The sequence below is a fragment of the Zeus faber genome (genome assembly GCF_960531495.2).
Source record: "Zeus faber genome assembly, chromosome: 1".
Taxonomy (NCBI): Eukaryota; Metazoa; Chordata; class Actinopteri; order Zeiformes; family Zeidae; genus Zeus; species Zeus faber.
The window spans coordinates 32,161,881-32,174,026 of record NC_137193.1 but is presented as its reverse complement, the minus strand read 5'-3'; the positions used below and the strand labels follow the sequence as shown (position 1 = coordinate 32,174,026).

General features: G+C 42.0%; 1 protein-coding gene across 2 annotated transcripts in view; it reads right to left on the bottom strand.

Moving 5' to 3' along the window:
- Positions 1 to 11,382, bottom strand: part of thrb (thyroid hormone receptor beta) — a gene marked incomplete at its 5' end in the record, with an annotated part of 90,041 nt that extends 78,659 nt beyond the window's left edge. For both annotated transcript variants that reach the window (XM_080017041.1, XM_080017042.1), the window contains one exon: positions 11,222 to 11,382. The remainder of the gene's footprint in view (positions 1 to 11,221) is intronic.
- Positions 11,383 to 12,146: the final 764 nt, after the last annotated feature.

Sequence of the window (12,146 nt, the reverse complement as noted above, 5' to 3'; positions counted from 1 at the left end):
AAGGGATTCTACTAAAAAGGTTCTTGAATCGGTAATTGCTTGCCTTTGAGTACATCTTGTATGTTATCTGCCACAATGATGTCCTCTCAGGGCCAATTAATTTAACAAATATATCTATTGCGTGCTTAAAACTGGAAATATTGGAGTATTGTGCAAATAATAGGACTAATATTGATATATTGTTAGGAATAAGGAGTAATGAGATGAATTCTGCCACGTTCGCAAGCAATCAATTCATTGTCGGCTAAAAAGCCTTGACTAAGAATCTTTCCCATTTCATGGCAAGAACTTAAGTTTGGGCTTTGCTCCACAACCCCCAACCCCACCATCCTCCAATTCTCCACACAGATTTGACACAGGGTTTTACAATGAATCTGACATTCTGGGTTTTATGGAGTAATGTGGCAGAAGGACCAACGTCTGCACTCTAGAGAACAAAAACATGTTTTCTTAGACTCAAGTCGAGTGGGGAGTTATAATAATAATAATGCTAATAATAATAATAATAATAATAATAATAATAATCACCTTTATTTGTATAGCACCTTTCATACATGACATAACGATATAACTCAAAGTGCTTTACATTAAAAAGCCATCAGATAGTGAAATAAAAGCAAAGCAAAATGTATTTACCAAGTAGAATAATAAAGTAATCAAAGGAATGAAACAAATTAAAAGCACGGTAAGAATAAGAGTTTCTCAGCAAATGACTTTCTCGTCTTGGAATTTACTATCATGACACCCAAAATGCGCAAAATGTAATTAAATTATAAACCGGAAGTTATACCATTCCTTAGATACCGTACAATGTAATTAGGTTAAGGTAACCTTCCTGAAAATCCCACTTTTGTTTTTTATAAGGACACAGGATTTTCCCACTGATGCCTCCCTCTCAACAACCTAACCGCTAAAAAAAGGCTGACATTCTGATAGGACATTCTTGTGTGTCCCACAGCGCCATTTGTTGCCTTTTGTGAAAAAACATCTCCCAAGTTTGAGTAAATTTGAAAGTGGTTATATTTTGGGGGCCGGTGACCAGCGGGTAAACCGGAGAATAGAAGGTCTGTTGAAATACCGTATTTCCTTAAATATAAACCGGTAGTCAAATAAAAACCAGGGCTCTAATAAATGCCAGGGTTGTGGTCGACACTAACAAAATACAAGCCTGCCTCAAATAAAGACCGGGGGAAAAACTGATCGGAGCTGCGGCGCTGTTCCGGTGCAGAGCTCCGCTCCCAAACAAGGCAAATAAAAACATTGTGTTCTTATTGTAGATGTATTTCATTTACTCCATTTCCTACTGCGGCGGAGCAGCTCACAGATCGCTCCTTCGGGCAAATGCCCGCTCTGAGCGCTGGTGCTATGGAGCGCTCCAAGCAGGAAGTGGTGCGTTCAAGGCAAACTCGGAAAACTGTGATTTCACTGTCGGTTACTACTACAGGTGCAAATTTTTTAAGTCGCTACGAACCCTCTCTTTTTTTGGCCATACGCGTGTTTGTATGGCGAAACGCAGCATCGCTTGGAGAGCAGCAAGCGCAGGAACAGTGTAAACAAACATGGATGTATTTATAATGCTGAGTAGACTTCTGCGTTTAATTTGGTGAGTAACTTAAAAGTAGTGTTAAAGAGTCAAGTACAGGATAAATAATCAGTGTTCACTATAATCGGGCCAATCGGCTGCATGACTGCCGATTCCGATGTGGTAAAAAAAGGAAATGAATGACCACTATATAGGCCAAACTGTCATATCGGTCGGGCTCTAATCCTTTTAGTTACATTGGACATTGAACATCTTTAAATTTGGCAGCCATCGTCAGTTACACATAGCCGGGGAACCTGACGAATCTGCAGCTCATGTTTCATTTGCTCTCTGGCCACCCTGCCATTCAAACAGTTTTCCACCTGACCTTGCCAGGGTCGGGCCAATCACAACCTCACTAACTAATACGTTTAAATAATCTGACGATGCAGAGGAGAGTCGTTGAAACACCTACCGCTGCTGTGGAACGGTCTGTTGAATCTAGGGCTGTACCCGACTCAAAATGTTGTCAGTCAAATCGGATTCGGCTATTCAATGCGAATATTCGACTATTCGGCGGCGAGGGGAACGGGCTAAAGTATTAAAGACCATATTATCAATAAGCTCAGACATTACTGTTACTGTAACGGTATTGGATTTATTTATTTAGGCTACATAACCCGTATCTAACTTGCAATAAGATTAAGATATTTGTCTAAGAAGCATTTTCACTATTATCAGAAGAGACATCTTTCCTCTCTCTCTTCCTCCCCATCGCCAGAGACATGCTTGAGGGGCGGGGCCGGCTCCCTCTGCCTGGCTCACACACGCATGAGGAGACCCTGCTCTGAGTGACAGTGCGGCAATCACCCCCTCTCCAGTCGTATTGTGCAGAAAATAAAGCAGTGTTATTTCTTCCCTTAATTTGTTTTAGTATTTCTATTCAATTTTTTTTTAAAACAACCGATTCGAGTACTGTTAAAGTACCGGATCGATAAGCAGTATTGGTAAGAGTAATAGTACCTTTAAAGGGTAAGAGTAATAGTACCTTTAAAGTCTTAACAATACCCATCTGTACTCGTCCCCCGTTCCTCCAAATAAAACAACTAAAAACACTGCGAACAGGGGGCACAGAGAGCCACGTTTGCAGCCGGACGTGAACGATTCACACTTGTAAAAATATATTTGAAATTCCCCTTATTTGTAATTCCTCCTTGAAATGATATCCCACTGAAATGTTATAACACTGCTCAACTTGAAGAATCTCCATCGACTGACAGGATTCCGACTGATGATTCGACTTCGAATTCGAGTTTCCGACAGGATTTGGGAAATGTTTGATTTACCAACTTACTAGCCCAGCGCTAGGGCACACGTTTCATTGCTCTGATTGGTTGTAGGTCTGTCCAACTGCATCCAGAGACATTTTGGCCTGCGCCCGTTGGAAATCTTAAATGAACAGAGATTCCAGACTTTGCGTACTGATCTGGTGATGCAAGGCTAACATACACACACACTGCAAAAAAATGTCATCTTCACAAGGCACAAAATCTTCAAAGAAGAGAAGATGTACTTTTATTTTGTGATAGATTGACAGGCATAGAATTGTGTAATCCACCATCTTTGAGAGCATCTGCCATCAACCAGCTTACTTCGGAAAAACATTGTAGGGGTTTCTGGAAGTGAATTAAGTAGGAGAAAACCCAACTAGATGCTGTCTCCCTCAGCAAGAAGAAAATTCAAGACATTTTCAATAATTTTAACATTTTGTGGGCTGTTTTATAAGACTCAGAGCCCTTTACAGAAAAAAAAAATCATATTAAGGAGTAATATTTTCTCGGCTCATTCCAGAAATTAAAAAAAAAATAAAAGAAATTTAAAAAAAAACAACTCTTACTGGTCCATTCGCCATTAAACATAGCCATAGGAGTCAATATCACCACACACACACACACACAAAATCTAGCTGCCAGCTTCTCCTTTGCCTAGCTATAGTGTTTCACTTCCTCCTGTCTGAAAGCCAGGCGGTGGGTGTCTACTTGCTGGCTTTGCAATACCTTGCACTGAGTGACAGGAGAGAAAACATTTTCTGACCAAGCCACAGCTACTCGCAAGAAGAGCATAGCTCCGCAAATGTACGGCACATTAAAATTAGGTTTCCTTTTCCCAAAGATTATATTTCACAACTACGCTTTATGGGACAGGCTCTGTCGAGGGTGACAGAGAGTATGACAGCAGGCGCAGAGAGTACAGCGTGGCCATGAGATAAATTTGAAACCAGCACCACAAGAGAGGCAGATGGTTGCACCACATTTTCCTGCAAAGGAAATGTTGCAGGCTCTGTGTCCAACAGCTGACAATTGTTGAATCCCAGTCTTCACGACTAACTGCATGTTTGCCACGTACACAGTTGTTTCTGACAGCTGCAAGCACAACAAGCCTGCCAAACACCATAAACCCTATTTGGGTTTGGCCATTCAATAATCCGAAGATTTCTGACTCGCAGTCAGAAAAATGGTTTCGACTAAGCACGTACTGGCACATTTTGCCAAGATAAGAGAGTCGAGAAAGCTCCAGACGAAATTATCGCTATATGTTTTTAAAACTGTTTCAGATTCAGCTGAATGTCATTGGCCACCGCCGTGGCCACCCCAGATCTGATAGGGAAATTGGTTAAGTTCATCAACACAAGAAGGCAGGACAAACACTGGTCCTGCACGGTCCCCCTTCTCCCATCATTTGCATGAACAAACTCTGGACCGGCTCCCACTCCCTTCCTGGTTCTCTGTAGTTCAAAACCACTTTATACGTGTTAAAATAAATGTGTTCAAATGAACGTTGTTCGCTCACCGTTGCACAAATTCCTCAGTTGCCATACTCCTTCCCCTACAGTCTGTGTGCCTTGTTGTATTTTAAAGCACAGTTGTGTAAAGTTTGCCGCACTAGCCAATCTCTTGACAGCTCCACTCAAGCAAAGACTAAAATCCAACGAGTCGTGTGTCTTGAGAAGAAAAAATAAAAAAATTCTTCAAAAAGTTCTTTCTGACCAATCGGTGTCCAAATCCCAAGACACACAAGTTAGACATCCTTCTCATCTACATGGGACGATTAGAATGAATCAGGCCTTCTAGGCCGATCTATGAGCTTATCATAGCATAGATCATATCATAGCATAATAAGACAGTCATACCTGAAACAACGCTTACCATCTGGACAATCAATTTTTTGAAGCATTATTCATAAATAGAGATCTACAGGCTTAGTTAAAAGCAAAAAACTGTTTTTGCACACCAAAACAGCCACGTCAATGAACACCAGTCATGCCGAGTTCCCCAGAGGCAGAGGACATTCTTAAAATGGTTTGTTAAGAACTTTTAGAAGCGTAACTGGGTGCTCCAACCATGTCCATACAGCGGAAGAAAATGACACAATGACTACATTTGAAATGTTTTCATGTTTGGAATGATTTGTATTTTTGGTTGATGTCTGTGACAGTCACTTGAATGTTGGTTTTATTTATGGAAATGGCATGAGAATTGTGGTGTGGTGATGGTGTGGTTTGAGCAGCCACATCAGACCTGGGTCTAGGTAATTGGGGCCCAGGATCAGAGATGCTGCATACCTGTTGCTCTTCGACTGGTCTCATGAGCAACAAGTAAAACCCCCATCCCCACACACACACTCAGGAGAGTAGCCTTGGTCATGACACATCTCCATCTGCTCCTGGGCTTATTCCAACTGACCCACTTCCGACAATAAACTTGTGTCTCTACATCCCTGTCCTCTGTGCCGGATGTCCCTGAAAATGCCACTTGGGTGGGTGGGGGACGGTAGGCGAAACTGCCACAAGGATATGTAGCCCCCCCATCTAAAACCATGTTGCTTTGAATGAACATATGCATTACATAACATTTTGGATTTTTTTGGGAGGTAAGCAGGGGAAAAATTTAACTTTTTTTTTTTTTTTTTCCAAGAACAATCTTGACAATTCAGAATTTTATCTTTGGCTCAACTTCTTAGGTAACTGAGAACCTTTCGATTGTAAATTAAAAATAAAGGAATCGTCTCGCATTGTGATTTAATTCTTTGACGTCAGCTGATGGTTGTGAGATTTTTTTTTTTTTCATTAGAAGTCTGTGTTTTGAAAGTTTCTCAGTTTCTCTCTATTGTTTTGTACAAATCAATATTGATTTTTTTTTAAATCATATTATAGTCCAATTTAAGATTATTCAATCGAGTCATCAAACTATTATAATACTATTACACTGGAAGACTGTGACAGGAAATTGTTTTATCGGAGATTTATTTTGCGTACTGTACAATTCAGAACACAAGTGGTTTGTATTAGCAGATAAGCGATCCATAGTATGGGGTCGTCTGCATTTCCAGCAAATCCAATTATGTAATTGAAGATGACAATTCAGTCCACTGAACTAGAGACGGAGTCCGATGTGGAACGGTAGGGGTCAAGGGCGGTGCGTGGTCCATAAAATGTCTAGGCTTATATGAAAGATCAGGAAAACAATGATGCAGCTCTACGTAGATCCATTGTTCTTAAGCCACTGTACTCAACCCCCCGCCAAGGCCTCAGTTCCTAACTAGGCTCTCACATCTTCCTCTATATTCTTTGGCCAGGCCTTTGCAGTTTGACACAACATTAAACAACAAACTAACCACCATTAAAAACAGTGATGGATGTTAAGTCCTATGCCTCTGTTAACAGTGAAAGCACAAGAATCCTACAATTATCACCTTTAACCCAACTCTATGTTGAGTTTTTCTGCTTAAATTTGATTCAAAACATGAAACCCAATATCAAGATGAAATTCCATTGCTAGAACTGCCAGGATTAACCATGAAGTTCTGTGACCAGATTGGAACTTTAACCAGCAAACTCTTGTTTGCCTCAAGATTTAAAGTGGGATAATTGTAAAGCAAAGACTGGTAGCGAACACTTTCAAGGGGCGATGGGGTTGCGTCTCAAGTGGTATGTACATCAAATGCAGCATATCAAATAACTTTTCCATAAGAAATTTTGGGTGTAGTAGCCAGTTTTATGTTCTCAGCCTTTCTCGACCTTTTCGTTTAAAAAAAGGGTAAAAACCTTAACCGTCAGACTAGCGGCAGTCTCAGAGTAATGCTTTTTTTTTTTTTTTATATTGATCAATGTTGATAATTATCACACTATATATTTTATAACAATAATAATCAATTTACAGTTTTAAGTGTATTCTCACAGATTTACGTTAAATAAAAATATGTAAACAAAAGAGAGATAAATAAATATATATAAATATATGTCTTATACATTTAAATATGCAATATAATCATCATCGTCGTCTGTGAACAGTCCGAAAAGTTTCCGAATCTGGGCTCTGTGATTATATGCGGGGTTGTTCGGAGCAGGCCGAGGGATGCTCTTCCGCACAGCCGGGAAGAGACCGGAGGAAGCACCGGCTCTACCATTGGCGGTTTGTGTCACATGGTTATTTCTCTGCTCTGTATGATTGGCTGTTTGTGTCACATGGTTATTTCTCTGCTCTGTATGATTGACTGTTTGTGTCACATGGTTGTTTCTCTGCTCTGTACGACTGGCTGTTCGTGTCATGTCTATGGGTAGAAAATGGAAAATGGCCTCTGTTTTAAAAATAAATCTCTTAAATTTATGATCATTATCGTGGAAGATTTTATAATGAAAATTAACGAGATCCCTTTAGCGCCCAACCCTACTACTAAAGTTCATTCTTTAAGTATCTTGTTAAGGACTATGACACTGCCTACACTATTATAATCAAGATATGCATGAACACCGCAAGGATCTGTTATATCAGGGTACTGGATGCAACAAGTACTTTAAGAACTCTTAATAGCAAATACTTTTACTCAAATAGAATTGTCAATGTGGTACTTTCACTTTTACTAGAGTAATTCTGTGTCATGGTATTTGTGCATTTACTTAAGTGAAAGGTCCGAGTACCAGAAATGTGACCAAGTCCTTCTTATCCAAGTCAGAACTAAGTCTCAAGCAAATCCCAAGTCATTTTTCCTTGGGCAAGTCAAGTCTAGTCAAGTCATTAGTTAAGGCAATCAAGTCCCTAATGAAGTCCCTCTTTATTTGATATTTTGTCAAAAAGTGCAACATTATTTTGATGAATTCCAAAAACTTCTCTATATTTGAGAACATTTACCTTTTATAATGAAAAATATATATAAATAAAATAAATAAATAATAAAAATACAAAGAACTTTATGATCATTTAAAAAATATGTAAAAGATTATATTTAATAAGTGTTTTTTTTCCCCAAGTTCCTGTGAACGCATCATCAGTTCCAAAACAATTCGATTTCCACGTTTACAATGAACGCAGCATGGCACACTGCTTGGAGAGCTGTCCATCTAAGCGCAAGTGTAAACAACATGGATGGATTTATAATGCCTAGTCAGACTTCCGCGCTTATTTTCATGAGTAACTAATAAGTAGTGTAAAAACAGATAAGTACAGGATAAATAATCAGTGTTTTTTTGTTAATTGTAGTAATTTAGAAATCAGGACACACTGGCTACATAACTACCAATCCTGATGTGGTCAAAAATGTAAGACAACGACCGATATCAATCTGGCTTTTATACCGTTTCCATCACTATGTCACACATCAACAGCAGAACTGCTTTACAGCAATATGTGACGTAATTTAGATCACCATGCTTTACATTATCTGCACATTGGAGCGAATGTAAAAAAAAAAAAAAACATGGAGTGTTGGCGCGTCGCGAACCAATCACAGCTCACAGAGCTTCACACGGAAGAGAAAAAAAACACTGTCTCTTGTTTAGAACTATGGCAGTTTCGCCTACCATGCGCCATCCAAGTGGCATGTTCAGAGCCCTCCAGCACAGAGAAGAGGTTGTAGAAAACACAAGTTTATTGTGGAGAGGGGGCTTGATAGAACAAGCCCAGGAGCAGATGGATGCAGGTCATGACAGGGCTCCTCTCTCCTGAGTGTGTGTGGGGATGGGGATTTTACCTGTTGCTCATTAGACCAACCAACAGGTATGCAGCCACTCTGATCCTGGGCCCCAATTACCTAGATCCAGGTCAGGTGTGGCTGCTCAAACTACACCACAACAACTTACAACTTTCTAAACACCAAATTGTGTTTGATAATGAAATCTCAAACTGCGTTTTAGTTCAAAGTTTCAGTGAATCAAGGTGAACACAAACAAGAAATTTGAGTCATCATGTCTCAAGTCAAGTCAAGCCACAAGTCTTTAACTTCCAAGTCCAAGTCGAGTCTCAAGTAATTTAATTTTATGTCAAGTCAAGTCAATTGGCTAGTCATCAAAACTGTGGCTCGAGTCAACTTGAGTCCAAGTCACAATGACCCAAATTCACATTGCTGCGGAATACTTTCCGAGCAGCAATTTAACATTACCAGTAGCAACACTGCACAGTACAGACTTGATCAAGATAAATGTAGGGGTGGGGCAGACAGGTTAAAAAGCAGCATGACAAGTTTCAGGCAGACATCAAAGGGACTTGTACTACTGGGCAAACATTGTTCCTGCAAAAATCCAACTTCAACCCAGCTTCCACCTGCAACCGTGCCTCTGTGCTCATCGGAACAGTGACTCACAACCATTCATATTTGCATTGGGCCACAGACCCAGTTATGTATACAAGATTTCATCTCTGGGAAGATTTAGAACAGCCTCCCAGAGCTGCTGTTTTGATGCAAACTGCCTCCCACCCTCATAGATCTTTTGCTTGAGGATGCTCCAAAGGTTCTCAATAGGGTTGAGGTCAGGGGAGTATGGGGGCAACACCATGAGTTTCTCTCCTTTTATGCCCATAGCAGCCAATGACACAGAGGTATTCTTTGCAGCATGAGATGGTGCATTGTCAGGCAGGAAGACGATTTTGCTACGGAAGGCACGGTTCTTCTTTTTGTACCATGGAAGAAAGTGGTCAGTCAGGAACTCTATATACTTTGCCAAGGTCATTTTCACACCTTCAGGGACCCTAAAGGGGCCGACCAGCTCTCTCCCCATGATTCCGGCCCAAAACATGACTCCACCACCTCCTTGCTGACGTCGCAGCCTTTTTGGGACATGGTGGCCATCCACCAACCATCCACTACTCCATCCATCTGGACCACCCAGGGTTGCAGGGTACTCATCAGTAAACAAGACTGTTTGAAAAGGAGTCTTCATGTATTTCTGGGTCCACTGCAACCGTTTCTGCTTGTGAGCATTGGTTAGTGGTGGCCCAATAGTAGGTTTATGCACAACTGCAAACCTCTGGAGGATCCTACACCTTGATCCTACACCAGCAGCTTCAAATACCTGTTTGCTGCTTTGTAATGGCATTTTAGCAGCTGCTCTCTTAATGCCATGAATTTGTTTGGCAGAAACCTTCCTCATTCTGCCTTTATCTGCAAGAACCTGTCTGTGCTCTGAATCAGCCACAAATCTCTTCACAGTACGATGACCACGCTTAAGTTTTGGTGAAATATCTATTGTTTTCATACCTTGTCCAAGGCATTGCACTATTTGAGGCTTTTCGGCAGCAGAGAGATCCCTTTTCTTTCCCATATTGCTTGAAACCTGTTTGCCTGCTTAATAATGTGGAACGTCCTTCTTAAGTCGTCCCAGGCTATCACAGGTGTCTGAGATTGAATTCGGCGATCCAAAGAGCCTTGAGACACAACACCATCCATGAGTTTAAATTGAAAAACCAAAAAATGAGATGTTTAGGACACTCAAATCCAATTCGCATAATCATTTGCAACACGGTGTATACACACACACACCTATGTGTATTTATTTATAATAACACACACACACATATATATATATATATATAAATAAACACACACATATGTGTATATTTACACACACACGTCAATTCTGCCCGACCGGCTGATGACGATGATGATTATTTCTCCGCAAAAAGCGCATAAATTGGCATTAGCTTCACGCGGCTCACGGGGCGCAGCCAGCTGACCTGAGATACCCTCCCAGAGTGCGGTCTACGGCAAGCCGTATAGGACACGACGGACACACACACACACACACACACACACACACACACACACACGACAGGGCGAAATTATGCAACGTCCTTATCTTTGATAACTCGGCAAAATAACGTTAGAGGTGTTGCGGGGGCAGTGCGCGGGCTCGGACACGCATTAAAGCGGCTTTCAACTTCATCACGCGGACGCGGTGGAACTCTCGACACGGACGGACAACGACTCACATACAATTATGAAACGAACTCAATCGTGTGTCGCGGATTTGAAGCTACGCCCCGACGGACACGCGTGGGCTCGTCGGGCGCGCGGGTTCGGCGCGAAGAACTACACGGAGGACCGCGTCACGCGACGTGTCATCTTAAAATGATAGATCTTGTTAAAAAAAAACCCAGAAAAAACAGAACAAAAAAAAAAAAAAAAAAAAATGGGGAAAAAATGCACCAAACCTCAATTACGTAACGTTGCCGGCTACCGTGGAGGAGACGTTACCCGGGCCCGTGGAATAGCCCAACTCGGGGAAGTCAGAGAATAGTCTCTGCTACGCGTTTACACCGGAACGCTTGGCACGACTGTCATATTCCATAGCGACACGCCGCGACCACTGTAGTGTGTGTGTGTGTGTGTGTGTGTGTGTGCGGGGTGAACGACAACGGGGGAACCTACCGCATATGCAACACGACGCTGGGTGCCCCCCCGAAACGATATTATTCTCGAGTACACCGCATTCCGTCCCGCGGTGGGTGGCTCGGTCCCGGTCGGCTCGTTCTTCCCCGCCGCTGCCCTGGAACTGAGCGAAGAGACCGGACGAAAACGCTGCTTTGCCCTGAAATGACCTGCGGTGGTGGTGGCGGCGGCGGCGGCGGCGGCTTTGAGGGAAACGATTTCCTTAAAAAAAAAAAAATATATATATATATATATATATATAAATAAATCCTGCAGCGTGGACGTCAAAACTTTAACGTGGAGCTCAAGAGGAAAGAGGGGGGGGCGGCGCTGACTATTGCAGCGCTCGGAGTGATCGCTATGGGGAATCAGAGAGCTTGAATGCTGGCAAATAAAGCCAAAATAAGCCTCGCCCTTCAACTGGGGAAGTTGGTTTTTTTTGGGGGGGGGGGGGGTTGGTTTTTCTGCCGACACACACACGACGACGAGCAGTGAGGCACTTTTTACTTGTCAAGGCGGCCGTGGAGTTTCACGCACGGACACGAGGTTTCGGTTTGGGTCAAGGGTGCGATTGCGTGTTAAATGTACATGCTGCTGGGGGGCACTGGGGTGGGAGAGCGACAGCAGCATACAAGATTGAAAGCCAAGTAGTGTTTAAATTGCAATAAACTCAAATTAAAGTATCTATCTATCTATCTATCTATCTATCTATCTATCTATCTTGCCTACAAGCACAATCTACATTTGGCCACTTATCTCCCCCCATCTCAGCCCTTCTTGAAGTCACCTCGACGGTAGCTCTTCGGGGTTGAGAGCCACAAACCAGCCTTTGATTTCATGGCCAATTGCTGTCGAACACCGTACCGTCAGTAAATGATTAGTGGCAGGTTTCAAAATCTTCTGGCAGGGATTTGGATTGATCTCC